The sequence below is a fragment of the Dromiciops gliroides genome, chromosome 4, assembly GCF_019393635.1.
Source record: "Dromiciops gliroides isolate mDroGli1 chromosome 4, mDroGli1.pri, whole genome shotgun sequence".
Lineage (NCBI taxonomy): Eukaryota > Metazoa > Chordata > Mammalia > Microbiotheria > Microbiotheriidae > Dromiciops > Dromiciops gliroides.
The window spans coordinates 155,086,182-155,095,416 of record NC_057864.1 but is presented as its reverse complement, the minus strand read 5'-3'; the positions used below and the strand labels follow the sequence as shown (position 1 = coordinate 155,095,416).

Sequence of the window (9,235 nt, the reverse complement as noted above, 5' to 3'; positions counted from 1 at the left end):
TGACTCTCCCCGAGCTGCCAAGGGAGAACTTGGGTCTTCTCATATTACCTGAGTTCAACCAAGGTGGAGGTCAGTTCCTGATGGGATCGACTCCTTTACAACCTAATTGGTCGGAAGTGGTGATATGCAAGGCAGTGCTTCAGGGAGAGGGCCAAATCATCCCAAAATAGAAACCCAAGAAATTTCCTGATTTTACCACACTCCCAACATGCCTGAGTGCAGTTGCTCACTGAGAAAGGTGAAGAAGAAATCGAAAGAAAAGGAGAATTGACTGTAAGATGGGTGGAATGGTGAGATCACGGGTCTTTAAAAAAATGTGGAATCTGGACAAACCACATATAAGATTACCTGTTTGTGCCCTATATTGTAAATAAGAAAGATCATAACTTGTGCGTGAGGAAAGATACATAAACATTGGCCCAAGACCTCTAGTTACTGAGAAGCAAGCTCAGCTAATCTACTCACCCTAATTTGCAGCTAGCGATTGACTATTTTGCCCTGGTTTATTCTAACACCAAAAGCAGTGATTCCTATTCACCGTGTTCTTTCAAGGAAGTGGAATTTCTGGCAGAATGCTCTAAGCCCCAAGGATCGCAACAGAACAGTTTAACAAAAGGGGTAAGAAAATAATCTTCTAAACTGCTCTCTCCCCATTTTCAACACCCCCTAAAATTGGACACAAAAGTAAGCCTGGGAGCACTGGACATTTCTCCATCGGCCTCTAAGACAATCTACGTTTTTATTTTATTTTATTTTATTTTATTTTATTTTATTTTATTTTTGCACTTTCAGAGGTAGGAGGAGGGAGCAGCAATGGCTACAGAGTACCTAGAAACTGCCTGGTGGTCTGGTATCATGGGGATTTGTAAAGCTCACTTTGTGGAGGTCGTCCCAGCTGGATCTCAGCCCTGAGACAAAGGATTCAAAGGCAGTGCCATGCAGACCAAGCAGCCTATAAATGAGCCCCGAAACAATGCATGTTGGTGGGGGGAAATGGCTGGAGAGCAGAGAAAGGATGGAGAAGGAGGGGAGAACAAAGGGAGAAGGGGGCTTTTTCTCTCTTCCCAAACCCTCTAGGGAGAGATAAATATAATTATCATCCTGGCGTGACAGCACATAAAATAAAAGAGATACCAGTAGGCGACCATCTCTGCCGGGACTCGAACCCGGAACCTCTGGATTAGAAGTCCAGCGCGCTCGTCCATTGCGCCACAGAGACCTCACCACACATACAGCATCAGCACCAGAACTGAAAAAGCACATACCTTCTGCATCACCGAGCCATCTCAGCATCCTGCGCTCTGAGCAAGGGACAGGGACAGCTGGAAAATCCGGAGCAGGGATCCACAAGCCGGCTCCATCAAAGCCTCTCAACACAGCAGGTCCCTGGGTCTGTAAGGGGATGGGAAGGATCTGAGGGTGATCTTTTTCCTTTGACCCAGCATCCCTAATGGAAAAAGGAGCTGGAGCCTCCTTTTTCCTCTCCATCCCCAAGGAAGGATACAGAGAGGGTCCCTCCATTATCATGCTAATTAATCATGATGACTCCAGCCCTAACAGTGAAAGCGGGAAAACAGAAGCCATGTCTATCTCCATCCTCCCTCTGTATCGCTCTAACCCAGTCTAGCTCTGTTCAGAGAAAGGCTGAGCAAAGCTTGGGAGCTTGGAAGAACTGATCCCAGAGACAAAGGGGCTGCCTCAGTACAGAGGCTGAGTGAGGGGCAGCAAAGATCAGCAGGGAAGGCTGGATTCTGAGCAGCAGAGAGGTCACTGGTCCAGACTTGATCTCAAGCCCTGTGTTTGTCTAGCAAGGAAAGCAGTCACCCCCTTTGCTGAGCAGGGGGAGCGGAAAAGGCGTGGGCCAGATTAATGAAATGCAAATGGGAGGTGCTTGGGAGACCTCTCTGGATGTAGGAAGGGGAAAGATCTGAGAGGACAGGATAACCAGACCCCTCACTTAGACTCACAATTAGGGATGTGAATAGGAAATTTCTGACATTTGTGCCAATGCTCCCCTATAATCCCAAGGCATTCATAACTTACCTTGCCTTCCACACTTTGTACCATGCCCCTTCTAATAGAGGGTAAAATTAAAGAGACACCTAGGAAATAGGATGTCTCCTGTTTTTTTTAGGAAATTTCGAAGGCTAGAAGGATCATTACAAGATCATCTTGAGACATCTTTTATAATGCTCGGTGAAACCTCCCCTTATGCAGTCCAGATAGAGTTCTACACTTAAAGTTTGCTGGAGAAAGACTATTTTACAATTTCCCTAAGTTACTATTTCCAGTACTAAGTGACCCTCATGTTCAATAAGATCCTCCTTATGTGAAACCTAAATCACTACTGCTTCAGTTTGAGCTGATTTCACAGAATTGCAAAATTAGAGAATGTGAGTGTGCCAGAAGAAACCTTTAGAGATAAGTTTGTCTAAACCTCTCACTCTATAGCTAAGAAAACCAAAGCCTAGAGAGATGAAATCACTTTCCCAACCTAGCAGCAGAGCCAGAACCTTGACTTCCTGATTCCCAATATAATGCTTTTCCCACTATGCCATGCAATCTTCCCTTAATCAGAAAATAGCCAATTGCTAAAATGATGTATTTGACTCAAAGGCTTTTTATTCAAGCTTCTCTGTACCTAATACACACACAAATTAGATTAAATAAAAGGACAGAGACCAGATTGTGTCTACTCTCTGTTTTACTGAGGTTTCCCTATGCCCTTGTACTCCACTAGGGTTTAGATTGTCCTAGCCCCAGGCTAATCCAGAGATACAAGCCATACTCAGAAGAAAGTTACCAGCTCCAAGAGATCAGATGATGATAAAGTATACCTTTCTGTCTCTCTCAATCTCTATCCCAGATCTAGACCTCCTTACCCTGGACACCTCTATAATCCGTACTCCCAGTCCCTGAGAATATTAATCCACTGATATTTGAGGTTCCTGCTTTAGGGCTCAGCTATTTTAATTTAATTTCTTGATCAATCTGGTAAGTACAAAGTAGCCTGCTTACTACTATATACCTACTTAGGTGGTCCCAAATCCCAGACCAAGCTTCACCGTCATGTCCTTTTCAAGTCTTCCATGTAAACCACTTTGCCATCTGCCTGCTGCCACTCACATACCACCCATACCTTTCTACCTCTTGCTCTTAGAATCCATTCACTTCCCATTGCTCCTCTTTATGTGTTGTCTTCTATCAAAATTTCAGTTCCTTCAAGGGTAGGATCAATTTCTCCTCTTGGATTAGTATGCCTAGTGCTTAGCACGATATCTGACCCAGAGTAAGTGGGGCAGCCAGATGGCACAGTAGATAGAGTGCCTGGCCTGGAGTCAGGAAAGCTTATCTTCTTGGGTTCAAATCCAGCCTCAGATACTTAATAGCTATATGATTCTGAGTGAGTCACTTAACCCCCTTTGATTCAGTTTCCTCATTTGTAAAATGAACTGGAAAGGGCAAACCACTCTAGTATCTTTGCCAAGAAAATCCCAAAAAGGAGTCATGAAGAGTCTGAGACAACTGAATATCAATATATCCTGTGTCCTTTCTGAAAGGTAACCCTGAGAAACTCTCAAACTGGTGATGCTATATATTAGAGCAGCATTAGAAAGGCAGAAGGGTATAAGTGGATTGATTTTGGGACCTAGAATCAGGGAAACTGTGGTTCAAATCTTCTCCCAGGCCTAATTTATGGAGACTATGTAAGATTCTGTATGAAAGAAGGCTTCACTGGGTCTCTTTGATAGCAACTCCAACTTTAGTTCTCTTCTAGAGAGAATTAATGGTGTTTCTGGATGCTTTATGTTTAAGGGACCTTGTGAGTCCTTTCTGTCTTTTATGCTTTTTGTGTAGTGAAATAAAAACTCCTCTATACGTGATATGCACTTGTTACTTATAGAACTTGTATGGATGCTGGAGATTCCTTTTGCCCACATTTGAGGTCATTTAAACATAAGTTATATGAATGTAGCAGGATATTTTCCTGGAGCAACTCCACGTGGGGACAACAAGCAGGAGAGGAAAAAAAAACACCTCTCTCAGAGTATCTGAATAGTATTTGATCCATGTGAACCCAGAGTCCTGGATGGGGTAGAGTGCCCTGCACCACAGATTACATTTATAAATAAGGTGTTTTCTTCATAACAGCCTGGCAAGTTTAATCCCTATTTTCCAGATGACGAAACTAACTCAGAAAAATTAAATGACTTGTCCAGAGTCACAGAGCTAAGAAAATATAATAACCCAGATTCAAACTCAATTCTTTCTGGACTCAAAGTCCAACAATCTTTCCATTATAAGACTACTTCTCACAATCCAAATTGCTGTGGGCATGTTTTACCTTTTAAGTGGCATACAAATACCACTGTCAGAGAACTAATTTTACTATGGTAACATTGCTACTATTAACTGAAAGTCATCTTTGGTGAATTAATCACATCTCCTCCTTTGTATCTAAAAATCCTAATTGGGTGAACCCTCTTTTCATGTTTCTCATTTTGCCTTCTGAGAAAAAAAAGAGTGATTAACAACATTAGCTAATCTATAAACTTGACTCCAGATATAGTTACCACAAACCAACATGCAATGCTCTGACCCAGAAGTGGTCGTTTCATGGAATCATAGATTTAAACAATCAAGCCCAACCTCCTCAGTTTATATATGAGATGGTTATAGTTCAAAGAAGTTAAGTGACTTGACCAGGGTCTGATTCTACAATGAGGAATTATTGGAGGTTAAAGCAGAGCCTGGCTAAAGCCCACCACACCTCTCGAGATTTGTAGTACCACTTTGTGGTTTAGAGCAGTGGCTTCAAACTCAAATAGAAACAGAGGCCACTAATCCATACATAAGTATCCTTCCACGCTGCATATTGACTTGGTTTTAAAATGCAATGTCATCTAAGTTTTATGGTATTTTTTAATTCTTTTCTTAATTATTTCCCAATTACATTTTAATCTGGTTCCAGTGACCCCTGAGTGTGCCATATTTCACACCTATAGTTTACATTATATCCAGAAAGTAAATATACTTGGAAGAACAACCATTTCCTTCCCCATCGCACCTGCCCTGTCCAAGTAACTCACTAGCTGTGCTTGTCAAATAGACTACTGAGAAGAAATCACATACGTGTATTCCTTTTTTTCCAAAGACTAAGCAGAATCAGAAAAGCCCTCCTCTTTCTGGAAGGTCTTATTCCCATAAGGCCAAATTTGGACTTTCTTCAACTTGACCTTACTCATAAAAGTTGGTGCTTCCCTGGAAATCGTTCTCTGACTAAAAAGCTAAATTCAGGAATCATACCTTTAGGCAATTCAAAAATCTCCCCTCCTCCACAAAGAAGCTGGGATTCACAAACACTGTTCATGAACTACTTTTAAAACCACCTACAAATACATGTCTACTACATGTTTCTATAGAGTCAGATCCTGGCCAAGTTACCTAACTTTGCTGCACTTCAGTTTGGTCATATATAAAATGATGAGGTTAAACCTGATGTCATGTACTTCTGCTGCAAGCCATGGCCACAAGATTCTCCTTTGATTATGAAACACATTTACTATGCTGCAGCCTGGTTGGCATAGATATATAGACAGACATACAGATGGAAAAACAACACAGAGACAAAACACATAGATAATCAAGTAAAGAGACAGAAACAATGATTTCAAAGATCATTCACATACCATGAGGGGGAAGATTATCCAATAAGAGTCCACCCCACTAAGTCCAGACAAACAATCACCTTGAGTTTTCTATGTTTAGAAAAACACCAGTGGATACATCCATATTCCATGAGGAGGTACCTCTCTGATGCTTCCATGCAAAGAGTCTCACCCTATGATCTCCTCATGTTGTTTGGGGAACTAATCAAATTAATTTGATACTCCTCTGAACAACCATCCTCCCTAATAGAAATATGAGATAATACAATGCAAATCAATACAACATAATATAGAATAACATAACAAACATAACATAATAAATGGAAATGGTCTAATTTTTACTCATTATCATTTAAATTCACTCATAAACAAAACTGATGGGAGTCACTCATTCTCTTACTCACTAAGTGTTACTAGAGTATATGTGGGAAGTGAAAAGAAACCCTGCCTTGGGCCACAGAGACAAATACAATTAAAATCCATATTTATTTCTAGTCTCATTCACAACCCAAGGCCCATATGGTCAAACTCTTCAAGCTAATCTTCAAAAGCCTAGGATCTGAGGCAAGGGTTGTTTACAGAAAGATGGATTTTTTCCTGTTAGAAAAAAATTGAATGACAGAGCTAGAAGGGATATTTAAGATCATCTAGTTATATAAGAGAATTGAGACCAAAAAAGGTAAAGTGATTTGCCTAATGCCACATACAGTGCTGGTTGCATAGCCAAGATCAGAATCTTCCTCCTGATTCCCAAGAGTCTTATTACTAAATCAACCTATCCCATAAGTCATGTGAATAAAAGAGAGGAATGGAATCAATCCTCATCTCCCATCTCGTCCTTTCTCACACTCAATAACTGCCAGGTCCCCCAACTTCACAAAACCTATTGTTGGCATGAGGAAACCAAAATCCCAGCATGTATCATAGTATCTCTGAAGAAAAAAAATTCAATCCTACTAGCCCTCTGAGCTCCACCTCTTCAAACCCCACTGTTAACACAATGAAGTTGGCTGGTCAATTTATCTATAGGATCAGGAAGGCATAGATCCTTTCCCCACTCCAAAGTTGTCTATACACAGTATATAAAAGCAGAGAGGTCTCTGTTTTTTAGGCCAGTTTATCATACTACAGTTGTAAATCTGCATGTGAAACCCAGGTGAGATTGCTTTGTAGCAAAACAGTATAACTGAGGGGTTGTATAGCATAAAGGTGTTCCACATGTCCCTTGAAAGCTATACTGTGCTGTAAGCTGTAAGCTGTCTTGGGTATAATGGACAGTGAAGGACTGGGGCAGTGCCAACTATGTGTGACAAGGTTAGTAATAATGATGAACTTGACAATACTTTCCCTATCCTCCTGGACATGGAATCCTGATACCCATCCTCTTGTAGCATGACCTATTTCCCTCTCCAACTCCTTTCTCACACATATAAGGCCCTTTCTGCTACATTCTATTTCAGACCCTTTCTTCAATTCCTCCCTTTATGTACAGAAGGGAAGAGAATAAGTATATGTATGTACATATATATGTATGTCTGTATGTATATGAGTGCACATAAAGCACTTACTATGTGTCAGTCCCTTTGCTAAATGCTTTACAAATACAACTCATTTGATCTTCACAACCCTGTGATGTAAATGATGTTACTATCCCCATTTTATAGTTGAGGCAAACAGAGGTAAAGTGACTTGCCCAGGGTCATATACTTCTAATTGTCTGAGACAAGATTTGGACTCTCATCTTCCTGACTCCATGCATCTACTGCACCTAGTTGCCCCTTAACTGTTAAACTATATATCTAATGGTGGCAGCCCCAAGGTGACAGGATACCAGGTATAACTTCTAGCTGCTTAAGCCACTGCAACTCCCTATCTGCCAGCATAGGGGTAAAAAGTGTAAAGTACTCTACAGGTTACTTTGTCTTTGAGGCTCCCCCACACTAATGTTCATTCCTATAAAATAGAGGTCTCCTCCACACTTTGCCCTCCTCAAATCTGGTTTTATACACATGTTTATATTCTTTTCCCTAGTCATCTCTCATTAGGATGTAAGTTCCTTGAGATTAGTTTGTTCTCTATATTTATATCCCCAACACCTAGCCTAGTACCTGGCATATAGCAGGCATTTAATAAACACTTGTTGATTGACTGATCGATTTCTCCAGTTCCCTCAGACCTGAGCACACACTTCTCTTTCAATCCCTTTTTTTTCCCTCTGTCCAAGGTCCATTACCCTGGGGTGCCCATTTCTACCCCCTTCCTTTTCCTGTCCCCTAAAGGCAAAGAAATAAGAAAGGCTTTATATTTCTGAAATAATTTGGAGGAACCACCCTAATGAAAAGATCAGAGATTTAGATCTGGAAAGTACCTTAGAAAGTACCTAATACAACTATCTCATTTTATACTTGAAGAAAATCAGAAACATAAAAGTGAAGTGATTTATCCAATGCAGCTAGATGACACAGTAGATAGATAGCTGGACTTGGAATCTGGAAGACCTTAGTTCAAATACGGTCTTAGACACTTACTGCTATGTTACCCTCAGCAAGTCACTTAACCTATGTTTGCTTCAATTTCCTCAACTCTAAAATGGGAGTAATAACACCTACCTCCCAGGGTATTTTCAAGGATTAAATGAGATATTTGTAAAGTGCTTAGCACAGGGCCTGGCACATAGTAGGTACCTAATAAATGTTTGCTTCCTTCTTCCCAATGTTAGAAAAGTAGTGAGTAACAAAGCCAGGATTTGGACTCAGGTCCATTGACAACTAATCCACTACCCTTCCCATTGTACCATCTACCTTCTGTATGTCTGAGACAGAATACTAGCTTCTCACTCCAAGGTAATCTAGTCCAAAGCTTCTTAAACTGTGGGTCATGACCCCATATAGGGTCAGGTAATTGAATGTGGGGGTCACAAAAAACATGGCAACATTAAAAGATAATGTATACATATCTTATATACCTATATACCCAAGATTGCATAAGAATTTCTCAGTCAAAAGAGGTCACAAGTGGGAAAAGTTTAAAAAGCCCTGATCTAGTAAAGCCTGTACTGAAAAGAAATATCCTATATGACATCTCTTACAGGTTGTCATTCAGCCTTCATTGAAAGATCTCCAACAAAGAGTAAATCACAACATTCTAAAGCCATCTACTGCCACTTTGGGCCTGCCATATTTGTTAGGAAGATTTTCCATATATCAAACACAAGATTATTTCTTTGTAGCTTCCATTTTTACTTCTATTTTTTGTTGTTCTTGTCTTGAGAAAGGAGTCATGTTCTGACAGAGAATTTCCCCAGAATCCCAGGAATGTCAGTGATCAGTCCCATTTGCTGGGTTCCCCCCTGGAATGCTCATCCCACGTCAGATCTAGATTTTGCATTCCAGGGCTGTAGTGGGACACAAGGCTCCAGTAAAGCCTTTGGCCATGAAATTTGCCTAGAGGAAGAGGTTTGGTTTTGTTCTTTAGAGGCAAGACAAATATATCTGACAGTCCTTCAAATACATGGAAACAACTCTCACATTCCCCTTCCTCCCCTACCAATTCTTCTCTTGGCTTAC

General features: G+C 40.8%; 1 non-coding gene across 1 annotated transcript; it reads right to left on the bottom strand.

Moving 5' to 3' along the window:
- Nucleotides 1-1,145: 1,145 nt before the first annotated feature.
- On the bottom strand, nucleotides 1,146-1,219 carry TRNAR-UCU. Its single transcript has one exon. It is a non-coding gene; the product is annotated as a tRNA-Arg (tRNA).
- Nucleotides 1,220-9,235: the final 8,016 nt, after the last annotated feature.